We start from the raw sequence: 22,907 nt of genomic DNA, 5'->3' as shown, positions 1-22,907 counted from the left end.
GTGTAATAAATATTTACAGCTTTGTTGCATACACTGTCCCAAATGTGTGCCCTGATTTTATAATTCTGAGTCAGGAAATATGCCCTACTCTCTTCTAAACAGATGACAGCCTATACATTGCATAAGGTTATGCTTTTCAGGACCTAAAGTCTATTTAAATACACACTGAGTACTGGATGCCTCAATAGAGATGTCTTGAATTACCTCAGAATAATTGAACCATTGAGAGAATGTTAGATTGTTCCACATGTCATTGACGCCTATGGTATAACAGTCACCTTATGTGATTAGGACATCACGTGACCAAGGACAAATGGTTTATAAAATCCAAAGAGGTTAAGGGTTGTCAGAGCCTGAATGTGCCTATTGTGTTTCAGTAATTGCCACTTAGTATTTGATTTAACGAAAGCTTAAGAATGAAGAATGTTTCTATAGACATGGCTTTTATGCTAATTTTTACTATACTCTTCTCTACCTTCCTAAACTACATTTGGAAACCTCTGTTTTCTATTACAGAATGACTTTCACTCTCCCTGCTTTCTGCATATGTTCCCTGATCTCTCAGTGGCCTCATTAAAGACAACTACTGTAAATTGTGGGGACTCTGGTTAACTAGTTTGTTTTGTTCTGATCTAAAGATGCAAATTCCTTTGTGCATACTGGTCAAAATAGATGCCTGTCCTCCCTACATGATAAGCCATCCAGTCGTCTTTACAGAAGACCATTCCTTGGTGAAATTTCTTAACTTATTACAGTTATGTGTGTCTTAGAGGGAGTCTATACATGTTCATTTAAAAAACACCTTGTTATATTCTCTCAAAAAGGTGCTCATTGCTTCTATATAACACCCATTGATAAAAATAAAGTCAGAATCTGGAATGAACTATTTTCATCATATTCAGCCCTTTAAGTTATACAAGCCTCTGTAGGTAATGCTACTGGAAAATAATCACTAGAAATATCCCTAGGGGAACTGAAATTCTAAAGCAGGGGCTAATTAGACATCATTAGAATATTACCTATTGTTCTATTGCTAACTCTATCTTGGATAGTTTCCAAAACTTGAAGATCCAGGATCCAAATTTATTCTCTTATTAATACTTACAATGATATTTTTTAGTTCATACAACAGTTAGACATTAACTGCATTTTTCCCTGTCTGTAAAGCCACCTTGGGGTGCATGTGTGTGTGTGTGTGTGTGTGTGTGTACTTGAATAAAGACAAAGCAGAAAATAAAATTAAAAAACAATAAAAACTGTCTCCAAAACCTCATACTTAGCATCTTTTGAGCTTCTTAACACTAAATTAAATCTTCTGTTTTTTGTTTTCTTGATCTAATTGAGAATGGAAGTCAAAGGTGATAAAAATCTACAAGAAAAATTATTCTGCTTTCCAATGAGATTGTGAATACCACAAAAATTACAAAAGAGATAGACTCTGCAGACCATAAGTTCTGAAGAACATCAAAGCTTTAGGGCTTTCTCAGAAAATTTTGGAGTTCCTAGGTCATCATTTGAATTCCTATCGATTCACTTTATATCCTTGAAAAGGCAATTTTAAAGGAGCTTAATAATTAACAATATAGTCAATAGCTTCAACTGGAGTGATTTCAGCATTTAATAAACCAACATACAGCTAAAGCTAGCTCGTTCGCAATAGGAAACAACTAAAAACTGAAAAATTAAGTCAGAGCAACATTTTTTTTTCCCCATAGCAGTCAGAAGTGGCTTCAAGAATAGCTAAAATAGACAGCTGTCTTTGAGTTTAATTTGAAGAAAACATGGAAAGCAACAGGGCCCCAAAATAGCTCTGCTACGGACTTGACGCTTCTGCTGAATTCTGGGATTGGAGAACAGAAAGCACTTTATAGCCAACTCTCCTGGAAACAGTAATCTGTGCCACTTATTCTACGTGGACTAATTTAACAAGTGCTACTCAAAGCAAATTTAATTTGAGAGTGAGTGAAAATATTTTGAACACCTAAACAGTAGTTGAAAAGAGAGAACAAGATTAAGAAAATGTGATTGGCAGCTAACATCAAGTAAAGAATGGGCTTGATTAGGATATGTAGAAGTCATAAAAACTGAAAAGATCATGGCACCCCCATCATATGCAATTCACAACAAAAATAATATAACTATTGAATAGATGTAGGAAATTCCAAAGGCCAAGAATGCTCACGTTCTGTTTCCTGTTTTGAACTAACTCATTGATCCTACTATATTGTATTCTCTGCATATTCTTTCCCTTCCTAACAGGTATTTCCCAGCAAGGCTAAAGAAGGTTTTGATAGATGAACTGTACTGAAAGGTCATGAACACGTCCTAAATATTTCCTGCTTTACAATTTTGCCACTTAGCTGGTTTCAGATAAAACAGAATATTCTCTTATGACCTCTGTCTTCTAGTGGAAGAGAGACAGAAGGCTTGTAAAGCCACTGTACAAAAACCATAAGGAACAACAACAAAAGAAGGCTTTACTTCTGCCTCTGATGTGAGAGGAATCAGACTAAGCCCTAAACCTCAGCCTCCCCGTCATTCTATATTATGACTCTGACATTCTTTGGGCCCCTGCTGTTGGGAATATTAGGCAAACATGGATAGATATTGGTGAGTGCAGGAAGAATTTGCCTAGTGAGCCACTGTGGTAAGCTATAGGCACTACCGTATACCTCTTCTGAACCAATAATACTAAAACTTGCCTAACCATCAGAATCACTCAAGGGAGCTCTACTTCGGATCTGTTGAGTCAAAATCCCCTGCACAGAAGGTCACGTTCTTTTCAATAAATTCTTCAGAAAATTCTTCTGCTTTCAGCCTGGTACTTTCCTGCAGCCTGACAGTTGGGAACCACTATTCTTTATTCTGTTTTTTTTTTTTTTTTTTTTGTTACGGGCCTTTTATGTTTCATGTCATAAATCATATTCCCAAGAGCACTTTCAGCAACTTTTAGACTCTATTCTTTCATTTCTTTTAAATTCTTATTTTCTCAATGCCCTTTGCCTGGAGTAGAGATCTTATTCCCAGCCCACAAGCATTTTCCAGTGCTTTCAAGTAGATTTTACAAAAAGTACTTCATGTGTGCTAGTTGACAGAAGGAGCTGGATCCCCCTGTAGCCCCACAAACACCTCCCCTGGCTAAGTAACTCAGCCCATGGGGTTACTGGTACCTACTTGTAAACAGAAGGTCAAATATCATGTCAGAAATTCAAAAGCTACTCATACCTATTTGTGAGATTCATAGCAGAACAGTAAAAATAAAACATTGGGTAAGAAGATCTAGTTTCCAGTTCAGGCTCTTATACGGATTTGTTGCACAACTTGTGTAAGTCATTTAATCTCACTGATCCTACATTTCTTCATTTGCCACTTGAAAGTTTTATTATCTGCTCTGTCTACATCTAAGGGTGTCTGGCAAGTCAAATTAATAGAAAGTGCTACACAATTGTAAGGTGTTATTATTAATCCATGAAACCGCTTCTAACCTCTCAGTCAAATTTTCTTGCTACTGCTCTGCCACCTTCTAATGCTCAGAGCTCCTCCCCATGTGTGGGACTGAGAAGCTTCTGGCATGAGAGAGAATCACAACCATCTTGGAATCTGACTAACAGAGAGGAAAGGAAGCACAGTTTCTACTTTGTTCTCCTTATATTACTTTCCTAGAACTATTGCAACAAAATTAGCACAAGCTGGGTGGCTTAAAACAACAGAAATTTATTCTCTTGCAGTTATGGAAGCCAGAAATTTGAAAAGCAGGTGTTGGCTGGGCCGTGCTCCCTCCAAAGGCTCTGGGGTCGAATTTTTCCTTTTCTCTTCTAGCTGGTGGTGGTTGCTGGCAATCCTTGGTGTTCTTCGTTCTGTGGCTGCTTAACTCCAATTTCTGCCTTCGTCTTCATGACTGTGTTTCCTCTGTGCGTATTTGTATCCAAATAACCCTCCTCTTATAAGAACACCAGTCATTGGATTAGAGCCCATCTTAATTCAAAGTGACCTCATCTTTACTTGATGACATCGGCGAAGACCTTATTTCCAAGTAAGGTCCTATTCACAGATTTTGGGTGTGCACACTTTTGGGGTGACGTTATTCAACCCAACACAAGCCTATAGATTATTTTTTCTCTCTTTTTCTTTATATCTGTGTTTTCCAAGGCAAAATTTCAAATTTCTGATTAGAAAGTATACAAATTAGAAAGCACCCTCTCTCTTTTAACATTTAATTGTGAAAATAAGTTTAATCATGGGAGTAGATCAGTATTAGAGAGCTTAAACCTCCTCTCAAAAAACAGATCTGTTTGTATTGGAGGGGGTTGAAGGAAGGCCTGGGAACTACTGAGAGACGAGCCAAAACCAAGCTTTTGACTCGTAGGTCCATGAAAGCTAGGGAACATTTTCTAGATACATTAAAATATTTGAATAAAGATCATGAGATAAAACTGAATTACAGAGTTACCTGGTGAATGTCATATGTGTGGGGACAGGGAAGCTTAATCAACTCACCTGGAAACAAATCTATTTCTCAACAAAACAGTTTTTATGGTACTAACAGATATAGATAACTACCTCAAGTTCAATGTTTTGCTTATGTGTAGAACCAAAGTCCTGATCTCCGGGGGAAATCTGATGGAAAAGGAGAGGCTATGGCCGTATGAACTTAATACCCAAATATCACAACATTTAATAAACTATTAATAATTGCATGAAATGTAAGCAATTAAACTTAGTAACAGGAAAGGAGTCTGAATCCACCATGATTTTCTTTCTTGTCCTCTTTTATCGGGAAGTTCAGAGCTAAGCTTAATTGTGCTAAGACCATATCTATCTTAATGACAGTATAATAGCAGAGTCTATTGGTGTGTTGAAAGTCCCCTCCTTATTCATAGTTTTTCACTTTTCTTTTCTGGAGTTGTAACAAGTGTATGGCATATACTTCTCTTTTTTATGGTAAAATATGCTATAACAGGTAGACAAAGTTGGTGGTATAAAGTTTTAAGATGAACTATATAAAATAGATTATGTTCAACAGATTTTATCTAGAACAAAGATAATTTCATATGGTTTGAGCCAATATAAATATATAAATGAACTAAATCAAGAAAATACCTATTAGGGAAAATTCACCACCAACAAGTTTGCCACACGCCTTTTCCAATGAGGTTACTAGAGTATTATAAGGGGGTACTTCAAAAAGTTCATGGAAAGAGTCTTATTTTTCAATTCTATTTTTCCACGAAATTTTGAAGTGCCCTCCTATAAGGAAAATGCATTCAGCATTAATTCCTTCATTAAAAAAATATTTATTGAGCATTTTCAATGTGCTGAACACCATGAGTTGTGCCAATGGAACGTGTAAAACAGATAAACAGAACTTTATGCCCTCCTGTAACTTGCGATCCAATTGGGGTGAAAATCAAGGTAGCCAAAAAAATTTTTTAACATTCAAGTGATATTAATTGAACCTTTACAGTGCTTCAGGTGCTGGGCTTGGCACTGAAAAACAATAGTGAGCAAAACATAAAAGATGATCTCTCCTCACATTATGGAGATTTAGACTGACCTTAAATGCCTAAACTCCAAATGCATCTACAATAATCAATACTTTTAAGGAAAAAAATGCGGTGTTAAAGAAACTTGTAACAGGAGTGATCTGACCTCATTTTTTGACCTTCAGCAAACTGAAAGGTCAGTTAAGAATTAAATAGATTAAGATTTGTGAGTGAATTACTGTGAATGGAGGGGATTTCTGTCCATGGGAAGTGCTTTCTCTAGGAACTCTAAGAAACGCAGCTAAAGGGAGGGATGGGAGATGAAGATAGAGGGACGGATCAGCAACCCAGGCAAAGGAGGGCCTTGAAGGTTTCCTTAAGGATATTTGTCTTTCTCTTAAAACCTCTGGGAAGCCATTGAATTTTGCAGAAGGGTTTGGGAATACGATTTGCATTTAAAGGTGTTTCTGGCTGCAGCATTGTAGCAAGAATGGATTGGAGGGAAGCTAGAGTGGAGGCAGGGCACAGGCTAGAGTCTATTGCAGAATGCTCAGGGAAAGGTGGTGGCAGTGGGGACAAGGGTGACCTGTGACACAGCAAGGACACACAGCGGGCATTACTGAACCTCAGAGCAGAGGCTTGTCAACCAGAAATTGCTGTGTGTGGAGTGTAGGCTCAAAGATCATTCCAGAAGAATTTGAAAAGGTAAGTGAGACGCTCACGGCACCTGAAAATCCCTGCTACATATTATGTTGTATCATCTAAAGAGATTGGAAGGAGGAGTAAAGACTGGAGAGAAGTTCAGATTGCTCCCCCAACTGTGTGTATTTACAAGTTATCATCTTCTTGTGGGCCTCAGTTTCCTCACTTGGAATGCAGAAACATAATGTATTCCTACTTTGTAGGAAGAATGTTTTGATCCTAAAAGAGTGTAAAGGAAATTTGACAAAGGAGAGCACACTGTAAAAATGTAAGTTATTATTCAGTTCTTTTGAATAATTTTTTTACAGCCTATCTTCCCCAAATATGGGAGAAAATAGGACTGAATGTTGCTCCTATGCTCAGAGAAAAAAAACATTAGTGTCTCTCTTCCCATTATGTAACTTTAGAGATTTGAATTCTGAGTATTTTGTATAGAGCTCTATACCCTCTGAGTGCTAAATAATTACTTGCCAACTGACCTGTTATTAAATGTTACTTTTAATCACCTTGCAGAGAGAATTTAAAGTAGGCTACTGAAGGATAGGCTTGGTAACCTAATGGATCTTAAAATGTCTTCAAGTCTGCTGTACTGCATTTGAAGTTGTAAGCTACGGGAGCTTAATTTCTTTACAGAGAAACCAGTGCTCAATGGGCTCTTTCTACAGTGAAGAATTTTGGGGAAAAAAAAAAAAAAAAAACTTCCAAGGGAACAATTATTTCTTTCGAATGTAACAATGATTTCTTTCACAGGATGACCTTTCCTTAAAACACCTCTGGTCTTTCCTTAAAACACCTCTGGTTGGTAAAACTTTATAAGTTTTAGGAGAAAAATGAATTCTGTAGAACAGTTATCTGTATCAAATTCTTCAAACAAAAGAAAGGAAAGAGATCATTTGAAAAAGCACTACAAGAAAAAACCCAAATTCCAAGGCTGGATCTTACAGTCTCTGTCTGCACGTAGAACATTTATTCCAACCAACCCATGGGACGTGTACATTTCATTTTACAATAGCTCTCTGGGCACCAAAGCCTCCAGGTAGGTGATATTGTAGTTCCCAGGACTGTTGTGATGAGCTGAGGTGAGTCATGTGGTATAACCTTTCTTCTGGATATACTTAAACTTCCCCCTCAAAGGGAGAGAAATGTTCTGGAGCCTTTAGCTAATGGAGTCTCTTGTGCTTGGCTTTCAAAAAGCCAAGACCAAATAAAATCTGGAGCATCTCATCAACTGTTCAGTGCTTATTTTTCTTAGTACCAAACTCTGGGTGACTTGTAAACATCTAGAAGATTGTGTTTTCTAGATTCTGGTAGCTTTCAAACATCAGACACAGATACCTGCGGTTTTCAAATATCTTGTCATTAAAATCACAGTATTTCAAATTAACAGAGATAGATGAAATACTTGGATAAGTACCTACCTGCAATGACACTTTACTTCAATTCTCTAAGATTCAGTTTCTGCTGTGGATTGAATGTCCTCCCCAAACTCAATGAAGCTTAATCCCCATTGTCACTGTTAAGAGGGTAGAACATCTTATTATGGCAATTGAAAGGTGGGGCCTTGAAGTGGTGATTAGATTCTGAGGACCATGTTTTTGCAAATGGGTTGATCCACTCATGGAATAATGGGTGTGGCTCTGATGGCTTTAAAAGGAGAGTGAGTGAGAGGCTTAGCTTTCTCTCTTGATCAGCCATTTCACAATGTGATACCCTGCATAGCTGTAGAGTCACCCCCAAGAACAAGGCTCTCTCCACATGTGCTACCTGGACTGTGGAAACGATAAGCAATAAATACTGTTTGTTTGTTTTTTTATAAATTATCCAGCTTCAGGTATTCTGTTATAAGCAAGAAACTGACTAATACAGTTTTCTCATCAGAGAAGTGGGGACATTAATGATGCCTAACCCGTATGTTTATTGGCAAGATTGAAAAGCAAAGCTCTTAGCATATCACTTGGCACATTGAAACACTTAATACACATTGGCTGTTGTTTTGGGTCCTCTCTCCTTGTCTTGTAGTTGGCCTTCCTCTTCTGATGTGGTCACACAGTCTTTCACATGTGTGTGCCTGTGTCCAAATCTCTTCTTTTAAGGACACCAGTTATATTGGATTAGAGCCCACCCATTCAAACTCATTCTACCTTAAATACTTCTTTAAAGGCCTTATCTCCAAATCCAGTCACATTTTAAGGTACTGGGGGAGGAGGGGTCAGGGATTTAACACAGAAATTTTGAGGGGACACAATTCGACCCATAACAAGGTCTCATAAGACAAAAAAATCAAGGTGTTAGCTGGGGCAATAGTCTCACCTGAGACTTGGGTTCCTCTTTGAAGCTCAGTGAATGTTGGCAAAATTCATTTTGAATTGGACTATGCTGTTAGGAAGAAAAACAATATAATTATTAAATATACTCAACTCTAAAATAGACCTCTTAAAAATCATTTGTCTAATCAAGAGATCACCAGAATGATTTGTAGAAATAGACAGAAGTCATACTCTAGAACAAGAATTATGCATACATTTTAAATCATACAATTATTTATAAACATAAATGAAAAAGAAGCCTTCAGTGGACCTGATATTAATCACTCTGGGTTTCACTCCCTATGGAATTCTTTTATCTCTTAACTAGGCTGGCCAAAAGAATGATTTTCGTCTTGCTCCAGCACCCACTATCTTGTTCTTAGCAGCCGCTTTCTAAATGATGCTATATTTGTCTTCCTCTGAATTATACAGTTGCTCATAATTGTCAAGTATTTACCAATTCCCATGTATGGAAGTCTTTTCATTGTATTCTGTTATATGATACAAAATACTTTGAGACTCAGTAAACACTCGATCAAGGGAATGTATATGTGATAGTGCAGGGATTCTCTCTCTTTTTTTTTTTTCTCTCTCTCCCTCAATTAATCTTTGTTTTTCCTATTTGTTGTATGTGTGCTCCATATTCTGTTTTGTTCCATGTGGTTTGATCAACAATCCTCACATGTTGGAGTGAAGAGAAATATCACTTCCTATCTGCTATTCATACTGAAAGTGGGCCCTTCCTTGGGCAAAAGCAAAGAAATAATATCACTCCTCAAGATAAGTGATAAACCTTTCCCTGGTCTTCCAATCTACAGGCCTTTGCCTTCTCAGGTGAAGAGTGGCCATTTGGAAACTTCACTACCTCTAAATTTAGGAGGTGGATCATATCCTAATTTTGTTTGGTATTTGAATATCCTAACATCAATGAATTAAACTTTGATCATGTAAAAATAATGTAAACAAAACTCTGCTATTAAGTTTCTTAATTCTTGGTGTTCTTTAGTCTGCTCATTCTCTGGTCTACTCCAATTTCTTTTTCATTTCCTCCCATTATTTTTTTTTTTTTCTTTTATCTTTGCTAGGGTGTCCTTTTGATTATATATGTTCAGACAAGTTATTCTTACAGGTTTGGAGACAATCTGAACATAAGTTCACATCATTGCAAACAATTTCAGACAATATAGACTTCTAACTTGAAATCTTGACTGCAAGTTCATCAGATGCATTTAAGTTTTAGGGAAAAAAGCTTTTATAAAGTAATTGCTAAATAGAATTAACTTTTAATCTTGTTAGACAGTATATGGAAGGCCATTGCTTTGGACTAGCCTCCTTCTCTAGGCTCCAGCAGACCAGACCAGAGCAGAATGGAGTCACTGTGCTAAGTGCCAACTAATTCAACTGAACTTTGAAACAAGCTGGTTTTTCAAAAACCAGGGAATTTCAGTCATCCTGAGCCCGAGTAAAAAGGAAGTCCCCTCTGTTTTAACCCTATAAGGAAAATAAGTTTGAAATGACCAATTTGCTGTTTGTTCTGTTACTGCTTTCTTCAGTCCTTTTCTGCCTGTAAAGCCAATCTCCTCTGCTTGGCTCATGGAAACACTCATTCTATTTTACAGAATGAGGTGCTGCCCAATTCTAGAATCACAAATAAATGACAAATAGATATTTAAACCAAATTTGTTTAAAATAATTTTGTCTTTTGATATCTATATAACTAATTAGTCCTAAGATTTTATATATGTGTATATTAAAGGATTTTAAGTTACTAGATCTTACTTGTTACAATTAGACACTTGAAATATACTCTCTCTAGTAAATGTCAAATCAAGTGCCATCACTTCACTATTACCTTGCTGTAAATTCTTTATAAATGGTCTCAATTAAAAAAATGCTATCTAAAAAAATCCAAATTTAAAGATATGAAAAATTAAGTGGACTTAAAACTTTTTTGTTTTTCAAAAGGATGTTTTTTGGCCTTAATGCGAAGTTTTATAATGTTCTGTGGATCACTTGCATCAGAATTACTTGAGTTGATTTTCTGTTGTTGTTTAGTTTATTTTTTTACTCAGATATATGTGGCCAACCTCTGACATACTGAATCAGAATTTTTGTGGGTGAGGCCTGCAGCATTTTAACAAGTTCATGAATTCATTCAACCAACATTTGAGGGCTTACTATGTGAAAGGTACTGTTCGAGGTTCTAGTGATACAGCCACGAACTGATACCTATCTGCATGCAACTACATTCAACTTGATAGGAAACAGACAAAGAACAAATTTATGTAAAATTATAGTCATTCACCACATAATGTCTTGGTCAACTGTGGGACCACATTATATGGGGGTGGAACAATAGGCTATATATAGCCTAAATGTGTAGTAGCCTATACCATCTAGGTTTGTATAAGCACACTTTATGTGTTCACACAACGGTGAAATTGTCTAAGGATGAATTTCTCAGAATGTATCACACTAGTATAGTGACACATGACAATCACAATGTCTGATGTGGTGAGTGCTATTGATAGAAATAAAGCACCTCAAGGGGTTAGGAATTCCTATTAGGGGAAGAGGGAGAGATTTTGCGGAGACAAAGGCACGAAGGAAGGGAGAGAGTGATCCAGAAAGCTATGCAGAGGCAAGGACTTGCTAGGCAGAAGGAAAAGGAGTTGAGATGGAAGCAAGCAGCCTGGTATGTCTGAATAACAGCAGGAAGGCCAGTGGAGCTATAGTCGGCTGGATGCTGCAGGGACAGTGTTGCTGGCTCCATAAGGAAATGGATTCTGGGGCGAGATGCCTGGTGGCAACCTCTCACTCGCTGTGTGACCTCTGGCAAGTTTCTCCTTTGATTTGTACTTCGATTTATTCATCTGTAAAATGGGAATAATAATTATACTGTAATTTTTAACAGGCTAATAGTAATAACTGCTTAGAACTTATAAAAGTAGAGAATAACAGAAGATGAATTCAGAAAGGAAAGAGGTGGCCAGTTTGTAGAATATTGACTTTTACTCTGATTGATTTGAGAAACCATTACTGGTTTGAGTGGAGAAATTGTGAGATCCAACATACATTTCAAGTAGGACAAACATTCGCATTTTGTGTCATCCTCAACTAAATAATTCCTTGGAAAAAACACCTTGAGGTTCAGATCTGACTTGTCATTTATTTTGTTTTTATTGTTGTGGCTCTCAACACCTGAATAGCAAAAATGTCTTGTGTTGAAAATAACCTCAGGTGCTTCTTAGGGTTAATTTATTTGCTAGAACCTGTTATCCTAGTAATAAATAATAGAGCACCACTCATATTTTCCCTGTTGCTGCCTAACACAAATCTTTTATTTCCAACGTTCTTGACCAATACTTTCCTCATCCGTATTACAAGATACACATGTTTGTGTAGCTTATCTCACTGTGTTATTTGAATGTCAACTAAGATAAAATGTATATGAGCTCACTGAAATTAATAAAATTCTATAGAAACAAATATTTGATAACCTGTAATGCTGTCCTGACCCTTCTAAGATTTAAAGTACTGGGCCAATTCTACACCATGTTTTTGAGGGGTAAAATTCATCTGAACAGAAAAGTTCTGCTTATCATTTCACACACGTCTAGCTGAGTTAGCATAAATGCATCATTATTAGAGATCATCTATTCTGTCTGGAATATTAAGGAGTCAGGCTGGCCCAATCACAAGGAGCCTAAGTGATGCCTGTTATACTTCATCTCCTCAACCATTCCACCTCTGTCAAGCTGGTGATCTGTCCTCTTAAAATTGCAATTTATAAAAATATCCATTCCTTCTCTCTCCTACTTTCATACCTTTCCCCTGTCACTTTCAGAGAAAAATGAGGACAATTTCCTATGTAGTCATTTATAAATATATCTATTCTGTGTATGTGCTTTTGAAATTCTGCTATTGTGTCAGGCATTGTGCCAAGTTTTAATTTTTTTTTTCTTTACTTTGTGATTTGCTAGTTAATCTGAGGGCTGTCATTTTGGATCTTGAGTACCTAAACCAGTACCTCCAGCACTGAGCAACCAAATACCTAGAGGGTTGTAGAACTGAACTTTTCCTAAAGCAAAGCACTAGGGAATGAACATAGCAAGCTCTGAAGCTGCAGACTGCCCTGAATAAAACCATTCGACTGAGGGCTCATGCCCACTGACACAAGTTTATTTGTGAGTTTGAAAGTAAGGATGAGAGTGGGATTGGAGACAAGGTATGTATTTGGGTGATGTTTAGAAAATATAGAGATACATTAGGTCCTCTTAATCTGGAGATTAAGGATGAAGAATGTATGTACACTAAAATCATGTCAATGTTTGGCATAGATTAACATGCTTGTGATCACGTATTTTTTGCTAAGTGTTCTGGAACTTTTTTCCCTTGACTATGCATTAAAAACTAGGCTATATTCTCTAACCAAAATGGATGTCTCTTCTGTTCAGTTACTAGTGTCCCACATGCCATTCTTTTCTTTTTTCTTTTCTTATATTTTCTTTTCCTTATTTATTTTTTAGTCTCTCATCAGAGAGCAATACAACTCCAGTTATAAACAGCAAGTGATAGAAATTGCCAGCTGGATGCTCTTTCTCTAGGCAATGACAATAAGAAGAGGCTGATGAATAACAGCTCATGTTGCTGATGAAAAGCAATTAAGGGGGAAAATTAGGACAAGCTTTCCACTTGAGACAGTCAGGCACGCACACACCCATGCACATACATACGGAGAGAGAGAGAGAGAGATCACTATGTAAGTCAGATTTTACAAAGCTGCTCTATTTTCTTCTCTTTTAGGTGCCTAACAATGCCTGGATTCCTGACACACCCAACTGAATTTTCTCCAGATTAATAGCATCATGCAGAAAATATCCAAGCCTAAAATAATGCTGATGTGAAACACAAACACAGAAGTGATTTTTAGCCCTAGGGATAAACAAGCCAGCATGGCCATGGAGCTGCACAGTGGCTTGCTAGAATGATGTCTGTAGGGGCATGGTGGTGCCTGGAGACGGTGTCTGGGAATTCCAGAAACAGTTGTCAACCCTTCCATCACATGGCATTTCCATATGAACTCATGAAACAACACAAAAAATACATGTGAGAAAATATGTGAGAAAATGCTCACATATAGTCACTCTTTTGTTGCAGTAGTGGTTCAAGTTGTACTTCCAAAGTCTTCAAATGACTCACTCTCCTACTTTCATCGAATTTAGGATTCCTTTTTAGAATCACTCATGCTCAGATATCTTCAAGTTCTCCTAAGCAAACTGTGATCCTTTTTTAGCCTATCTCAGGTGGAAAATAATAATGCTTTCTCTTACTGACTGAACCTGGAAAAGTCTGGTGGATTATAATGTCTACCAGCAATGAGAAGGCAGTAAATACAAGGCTTAGAATGTAAACTCCGTAGTGAGCAAAGCCTGGGTTTAAATCCCAACTCTATGGTTTACTGAATGTAACTTAGCCATGGTACTTGACCTTTCTGAGCTTTAGTTTCCTCAACTACATGAAAAGATAAATATAACATCTAAATAAGAAAGTTCTTCTCAGGAATTAATGCAGGAAAAGAAGCACATAAAGCAGTCGGTGCATAATAAACACTCAGAAAAGTAGGCAGTATCACAAATTCTTAAGCTAAAGCATTTCTAAGCAACACAATTAATGCTGTGAGGATTCAAATGGGATTTTTATTTAACTCATTATCAAAAAATTTAAAACATAAACAAGTAAAAACTAGGCTGAACTTTTCTTTCTCTGTTGAATGTTGTATTTTACTTTATAATTAAAGCATTGCTCAAGACTAATTATAACCTTGATTCTAACTCCAGTTCTGTTGATGATGAAAGATAGAGAAAAGCATTTCAGCACCCAGGGTGGGAAGGATAAAATGGTCTATTACTTGGTAGAAGGAAGAAATAGTAATAAAGTGATTAGTAGTCATCAACCAATAATTGTATTGTTTTGAGTCAGAAATAAGTAATTGGGGAGCAATTTTTGAGATCTAATAGATAGAGCAGAAGAATCCAAATTGTTCTAAGCACCCTGAGTCTGCCCTTGCTGCTGCCATCAATGTATTATGCCAAATGTCTCTGTGTGCCTTGGTCTTCTGGTTTAGAAAATGATTCTGCTGCTCACTATTCACAGGAGTGATTAATATCTAAAACCTACTTTAAAAGTATCGTCACTGAGAGGATTTTGCAGAGCAAGACAGTTTACAGCACTAGGAAAGCTAACTAATTTCAAAGCCACAGTTTCTACTACAATGTAGATGTCAGCATTATGCCAAATACATCCATTAAGTGAAAACCCTGTTTTTAAGTCCGCTCATGCTTGTGGCTTCATCTGCATGTATGAATATATTAGTGTTCACTGCCAAGCATGCTTTGAGTTCGTGAACACAGATGCCATAACGTAGGCTGAAAATACCAGGTTTTGAAAAGAAAAGTTACATCCTGAATTTGTATCTGCAGCCCCTGTGTGTTTTGTTCTCCATCGAAATTTTTATATAAAAGGAAAGATAATTATGTGATTCATTTGCTGACTGCAATTAAAGAATGTGTGAGTTCACAGAGCTGGTTGCACACATTTTTGAGGCTTTGAATTTCTTGTAATGGACTTACATTTTTCAAACAGGAGTTACTAACAAGGATTTTTGTTTCATTAACTGCTGCCAAAATAATATACAGGAAAACAGGAATGCTCATTTCTGAATTGGTTTGTCCTAGTCATGTTATTGCAGATGGGTCCCAAGAGGACTTTTGAAAATGAGCTACTCTTTGGAAATGAGTGAGATGACCCCCTGCTTTCCCCCACCCACACTCACCCTGTCCCCAAAACAAGCTCTTTCACCTGAGAATGTAAAAATGCCTTCTTCAAAGACTGAGTAAATAAAAGCAAATATCCTTCATAACTCGAATTCCCTTGGACCAGCTCTGTCAAATTCTTAAGTTTAATGCAAAGCAGGTGTGGATCATTTACTTCTTGAGAAGATCCATCAGGAGGAAACATAAAATTTAATTGCCATCCCCATTGATAGAAATAAGAAGACACTTGCAACCAGTTTCTTGCCAGTCCCAATGATATGTTTTGAGGAGTGCTTCAGTTATCTACTGCTGTGTAACAAACCACTTATGAACTTAGTGGTGTAAAACAACACTTATTTGTCCATAATTCTGTGGGCCAGGAAAGTGGGCAGGACTTAACTGTGTAGATCATTTGCTTCAAGTCATGTCAGCTGGGGCAGAGGGTTGAGAGGAAGGTCCAAAATGTCCTCATTCACACACACACACACACACACACACACACACACACACACACACACACACACACACACACACACACACACACACACACAGTATTGGCGATGCATTGGCAGTTCAGTCTGAGTCTGTGTTCACCTTAACATAGGCCTCTCTGTATGGCTAGTTGGTCTTCCTCACAGTATGGCAGCTGAGTTTCAAGAAGGAGCATTCCATGAAATATGAGAGTGGACACTTCAGTAGACACTGCAGAGTCAAAGAGCCCATGGTACGATAAGGCAAAGATACTCAAGTTTTAGGACTCAAGAGTAATATATATTACTTATTTTTTTTTAAAGGCTCATTTCAATGAAAGAAATACATTGTTCAAAAATATCCTTTAAATGTCCATACACATACAATTTCCCCCTGAGAGAGACTTTGAGGATGACCTCATGCACATTAGGCTTAGAACATTGCCATCTCTCTGCAATACTGAGATGGTAAACAAGAGAGCTAAAAAAATGTGGGTTGGGGTGGGAAATTTTCTGGCCAAGTAGATGGAATGATGCCTAAAAAAAGAGGAACAAAAATCTCTTTGATCTTGTCTGGCAATTTGGTACCTGTGCACCTGAGTTTAGATGCAATCGGATAAGCCTGAGTGTATTGCTCAGTACAGGTATGACAAGCCAAGATGTTGGTAAAGATTCTTAGTGTTGATTCTACTATTAAATACAAATAGCATGACTAAACCTAGCAGAACCTATGACATATTTTAAAGATTCCCAATTCCCCTTCTTTCCCTCCCCCCCGCAAAAAAATATGTACACTCCATCTGTCTTATTTTTAAGGACCAAAGGCATCTCTGGAAAGTTATAGTCTTCTTTGTTATTACTATTTCATTGGTGGGGAAACAGGTTGGTGTTAAGTGATTTGCTCATATTTGACCTTTAGAAACGAAACTTAGTTGAAGCTTTCATCTCCTCCTTATGAAGTGATTTTTGTCTGTCTCCCTCCCTAACCCACCCACCCCACATATACATACTAGAGTTATTATATACAATTATCTAAATTCCCAAGAGATTTTCTACGTCTTCACGGTTCAGTTTTGGGAGCTTGTGTGTGTCCAGAAATTTATCCATTTCCTCCAGATTTTCAAATTTGTTGGCGTATAGTTGTTTATAGTAGTCTCGAATGATTCCTTGTATTTCAGATGAATCAGTTGTAATATCGCCTTTTTCATTTCTAATTTTTGTTATTTGAGTCTTCTCTCTTCTTTTTTTTGTTAGCCATGCTAATGGTTTGTCAATTTTATTTATCTTTTCAAAAAACCAACTTTTTGATTCGTTGATCTTTTGAATTGTTTTTTGGTTTTCAATTTCATTCAGAATGGTGCAGCCTCTATGGAAAATGGTATGGAGGTTCCTTAAACAATTGCAAATAGATCTACCATACGACCCAGCCATCCCACTGTTGGGAATATACCCAGAGGAATGGAAATCATCAAGTCGAAGGTATACCTGTTCCCCAATGTTCATCGCAGCACTCTTTACAATAGCCAAGAGTTGGAACCAGCCCAAATGCCCATCATCAGATGAGTGGATACGGAAAATGTGGTACATCTACACAATGGAATACTACTCAGCTATAAAAACGAATGAAATACTGCCATTTGCAACAACATGGATGGACCTCGAGAGAATTATATTAAGTGAAACAAGTCAGGCACAGAAAGAGAAATACCACATGTTCTCACTTATTGGTGGGAGCTAAAAATTAATATATAAATTCACACACACACATACACACATACACACACAAACCGGGGGGGGGGGGAAGAAGATATAACAACCACAATTATTTGAAGTTGATACAACAAACAAACAGAAAGGACATGGTTGGGGGGGAGGGGGTGAGGGAGAAGGGAGGGAGGTTTTGGTAATGGGGAGCATTAATCAGCTACAATGTATATCGACAAAATAAAATTAAAATAAATAAATAAATAAATAAATTCCCAAGAGAACAAAATCTTATCTTTAATTAATTTATGCTGCCAATTCAAGACATGTTAATGATGTTAATTACTAGCCATGTAGTAATGTTTCTTAAGTCAGGAGTAAGGGGTTCTTAGTCTTGATAAGTAATTATAGCAAAGATCACTGAGGCTAGAAATACTAAGTTTAAAGACAATCTCTAGCCATCAATTTTGTGTCTTCTCTTCCTACCACCTTCATTCAGCTGCAGAATGAGGAAGGAAATATAAGAAGATGCATGTGGGTACTAGTAATCTAAAGAGCTGCTGTCCATTTAAAGGACCCTTGTCTTCAGGGAATTGTTGGCATGTAGCCATATGAACCCAGTGTTGCCAGATTTTTGATATTTAAAAAAGAATTAAAAAAGCAGAGATCCAGATTTTTTTCCATGCATGCTTCATATTTTTTAAATGTTAGCAAAAATTCAGATTTAAAATAGTGAAAAAAATAAAGCAAAAATAAACTGTACAGGGTATATCAAGTACCATGCATAAGGTTTTAGTTTGAGGGTCCTTAAAGTTTTTTGCTTCTTTTGTGTAAGTCAAGACAAGATATTAGAAACATTTTCTTTGTTTCCTTTCACTGTTTCCTAAGCCCCAAATCAAAACATATGTAAACATATAATATGTAAACACAAATAAACAATATCTATATATAAATGCAAATAATTTGTGTGGCTTTTGTGGTGGTGTAGATTTTAAGGTATGGTTAAATTTCAAAAACTTCTGGCTGGATAGCTCATTTGGTTAGAGTGCAGCCTTGTAACACCAAGGTCAGGGGTTTGGAGCCCTGTACCCACCAGCTGCCAAAAAAACCCAACCAAACAAACAAAACAAAAAAACAAAAGAGCAACCATAAAGTCTTCAGTCCCTATACGTACATCCACACCCATATGCCACTTCTCCTATCAGGAGGTGAAGTCTCTGTCTTTGCCCTTGAATCTGGGTTTGACCATATGACTTGTTTGGTTATGAGATGTTAGCAAACATGACAGAAGCAGAACCTTGAATAGAGCCTGGGTACTGGGGCTTGCCTCTCTTGCTGTTCTATGGAACTCTTCTGCCATCATGTGAATAAGCCCGTGTTGGCCTGCTGGAGGAAGAGAGACTGCATAAAGAGAGACTGCATGAAGAGAGGGTCCAGAGATTCCTGCTGGCCCAGAGTGCCCAACACAGCCAGCTGATCCTCAGCCGTGTGCCAGTTGGGCCAACCCAAGCCAGAAGAGGCACCTGGCTGACCCATGGAATCGTGAGAAACAATGAATGAATATCATTTGCAGCTACCTTATGTTTCAAATACTATTAAGGAAAAACAGATCATATGTCACTTCATAGCTGTGTGACATTGGGCAAGTTACTTGAGCCTCCCTAAGTTCTGCTTTTCACAGTAAAGTTTGACTTAATATGTGTGAGTTAAATAACATGTATCTGTATCAATATCATATAATAACATATATCTTTATCAACACCAATCAATCTATCTCCATCCCTCTATCCACTCATCTATTTATCTATCTACTCATCTATTCCTCCATCCACCCATCCACTCATCCATCCATCCATGTATCTACTAATCTAATAATTTATCTATAAAATGTAGCCATCTATCCATCCATTCATCCATCCACGTATATATGTATCTATCTCTTTCTCTTTCTCTCTTTCTCTTAACATAGTTCTTAATGTTCAATAACATACAGCATATTCAATAAATATTAGTAACATTTTCCTTTGCTAGCTGTAAAGTGCTCTATAGATAGTGTTAATAATATAACAACAGTTTCTGCTTCAAGGCATTTTCACACTTTTTATATTAATTCTTTGCAGCAACCCTGCTTGGCATATCTATCCTTTAAGCGAACTGAGAAATATCAAAATTGAAGCTCGTAGAGTTATTGCAGTTGGTTTATGGAACAAAGCCGATGGTGCTGGAGGCATTTTCTGCTTATGCCCTCATGTTCATGATGGGTGTGAACCACAAGACCTATGAAAACACCCACACGATCATCAGCAATGCCTCCTGCACCACTGACTCATCGGCCCCGCTGGACAAGGTTATCCATGACAACTTTGGCATCGTGGAGGGACTCATGACCACAGTCCATGCAGTCACTGCCACCCAGAAGATGGTGGATGGCCCCTCCAGGAAACCTGGGCATGATGGCCGTGGGGCTGTCCAGAACATTATGCCTGTATCTACTGGCACTGACAAGGCTGTGGGCAAGGTCATCCCTCAGATGATGGGAAGCTCACTGGCATGGCCTTACGTGTCCCCATGGCCAACGTGTCGGTCGTGGATCTGACCTACCCTCTGCAGAAAGCTGCCAAATATGAAGACATTAAGAGGGTGGTGAAGAAGGCATCAGAGGGTCCCCTGAAGGGCATTCTGGGATACACTGAGGACCACGTTGTCTCCACCAACTTCAACAGTGATGCACACTCTTCCACCTTCAATGCTGGAGCTGGCATTGCCCTCAATGACCACTTTTTCAAGCTCATTTCCTGGTATGAAAATAAATACACCTACAGCAACGGGTGGTGGACCTTATGGTCCACATGTCCTCCAAGGAGTAAGAGCACCCAGGACCACCAGCCCCAGCGAGAACACAAGAGGAAGAGAGAGGCCCTCAGCTGCTGGGGAGTCCCTGTCCCAACTCAGTCCCCCAACACAGTGAGAATGTCCCGTCTTTGGCACAGTTTCCATCCCAGACCTCCTGAAGAAGGGGAGAGGTCTAGATAGCCCTACCTTGTTATGTAACATCAATACAAGCCCCTTGTATACACACACACACACACACACACACACACAAAATGAAGTCAAGTGTGTAGACTTGTGCTCCTTGAAAAGTGGTAATTTTTCACTAGCTCCTAAATGAAACTATGGCATACATTTTCTGAATTAGTTACCTAGTATCCAGTCCTTCAATGAAAATACTAGAATTTTTTTGAAATGGTTTTAAATGGCAGTTTTTGAGTCTGCCAAAGGGTGTATTTTTCACAGATGTTGTTATGTGCATAGAAGGAATAAGACTGTGAAAGACCAAGTGAAGATCTAAGGATCTGAGGCTAATCAAAATCATACCCTGCAGGAATGCTTCTTCCATCACGTTTTCTCCATCTTGAGTTATAGTGATGATTAAATAAGGTAAGGATGTCTTGAATATCTCTAAGAGAGGGAAGAAAAACACTGTCGGGGTTTTAGAAAATAGATATTCCTTTGTATTCATTTTTAAACTACCTGTGGTTACACATCAAAGATGGTACTATTTTCATCCATGATCCTTTAGGGGGGCTGAGCCCCCTACTTCCAAACTCTGCTTCCATTTTATCCTTCACCTATCTTGTCTCCCTTTCTAATCCCACTACTTTAAATATGTTATTTTATTTTATTATCCTTTTCCTCTTCCCAACTTCTTTCATGCCATTTCCTAAATACAGAAAACAGCTCCACTTAATAAATCCTTTCCCCTCTTCCTGAGGAAAAAACAAAACAAACACACAAACAAATAAAACTTTAAGTGACTTCATTTGTGCCAAAGTCCAAAGCTAAGCTCACTGATAACTCTGCTCACCTGCTTAGATTAGGGACAATATCATCTATCATCCTATCTTCTTTATCTCTAACTCTATGGAATTTTTGGAACCAATATTTAATTTTTTCAAGTAATTATTTTGTTTTGTTTTTGCTTGCTTTTTTCTTTGAACACTTATTTGTACATATCTGTGGGGTACATCATGTTATTTCAATACATGCATAAAGATCATTTAGGATAGATAGCAAAGTTTTGTACCCGTCAGCCCACCATTTTGCTGTGTAATATTGTAGAATTGTGATTTATAATTTCTTTTAAATAAATGTGCTCCTAGTTGGTAAAGTCCCTCTTTTCTCTTTCTTCATTCTACCTCTCAAGAACATGTGAGAGTTTCTTATTATCACAAACATCTGGTCTCTGAGACCTAAAATTCGAACTATAAACTTGCTTAAAAAAATACATGTGCACCAAAACACAGCTGTCTGTAGGTTTCTTTTGATCCCACTGTAAAAGAAGCTACATGTCTTTTTCCTGATTTGAGGCTTTTCGAGGTGAGGGAACTAATAGATCCTAGACTTTTCACCATCTTTCTTTTCATCTCTTCTCCTTAGGGCACAGCATGTGTGGGAATTGTGGGCAAAAAGACATTCTTTCATGAATTAATGATTACGTTCCTTTTTGGTAGAAAAATAATTTGGACAAACTGAGTCATACATTTGCTTTTTTGGGCATCTTCTTAAAGACACCAAACAATAAGCCTGATTCACATTTGCTTTTCCTGCTGGCTTGTGTTTTTGGAAAGGGAGGGAAGCGTTACGTCAATTTATTATGTGATCGAACTAATTTCAGCCTTAGTTTAGTGGCAAATAAAGGGCCTACATTTCTGAACTCATCAACTGCTACAGAATTATAAAATTATAAAGAATTTTATAATTATAAAATTTTTCAGGAAATCAGTATCAAATAATATGCTATTTACCTTGTTTATGAAGAATACGACAAAGAAAAAAGTTAGAACTACGAAACTTATGTGGGGGAGATTATACAAGTAAAGTTAGGCCTGTCAATCTCACCATCCCAGTATACAGACAGGAAGAGGAAAATGCCAATAGTGCTCATATTTTGTTTAAAAGATGATTTCAATTTCTTCAAACACATTTTTCCTAGAGATGCAAAAAAGCAGCAAAGCAGAAATCTGTTTTCAAAATTGGCACTAGGTGATTTTTTGAAAACAAGTATGTTAATTAATTTCTTAGAAATGCATTCGCTTTAAAAGAAAATTAGATCATGACGGACCACACACATTTCAGTAAAGTAGTTGGATGAATTACAAAACAGATTTTATGAATTAATAGGGCCTCTATATTTTTGCTTTGTAATTCTTGCCTCATTATGTGTAATGAATCTGTTCTAAAAATGCATTTGTTATATTTTAGAAAATCGTTTGGAATATTTTGATTATCTAAGACTGAGGTAGTCTTTCAAATCTTGATTGGTATAAAAAAAGTGTCTGTTTTAGACCTTATACATAAAAAGTAGGGTTTTATTTTTTTCAAAAGTGAAAAAAATGAAAACTATGTAAGTGAGGCTTTCTTCTACAA

The 22,907-nt window shown here is 37.3% G+C and overlaps 1 pseudogene; it reads left to right on the top strand.

The window, feature by feature from the left end:
• Positions 1–19,695: 19,695 nt before the first annotated feature.
• Positions 19,696–20,446, top strand: LOC134373566 (glyceraldehyde-3-phosphate dehydrogenase-like; annotated as a pseudogene).
• The last annotated feature ends 2,461 nt before the right edge of the window (positions 20,447–22,907 follow it).

This window comes from Cynocephalus volans, chromosome 3 (assembly GCF_027409185.1).
Source record: "Cynocephalus volans isolate mCynVol1 chromosome 3, mCynVol1.pri, whole genome shotgun sequence".
NCBI classification, from domain to species: Eukaryota; Metazoa; Chordata; class Mammalia; order Dermoptera; family Cynocephalidae; genus Cynocephalus; species Cynocephalus volans.
Note: the sequence above shows the minus strand (reverse complement) of the source record. Positions and strands in the feature narration are given on the sequence as shown.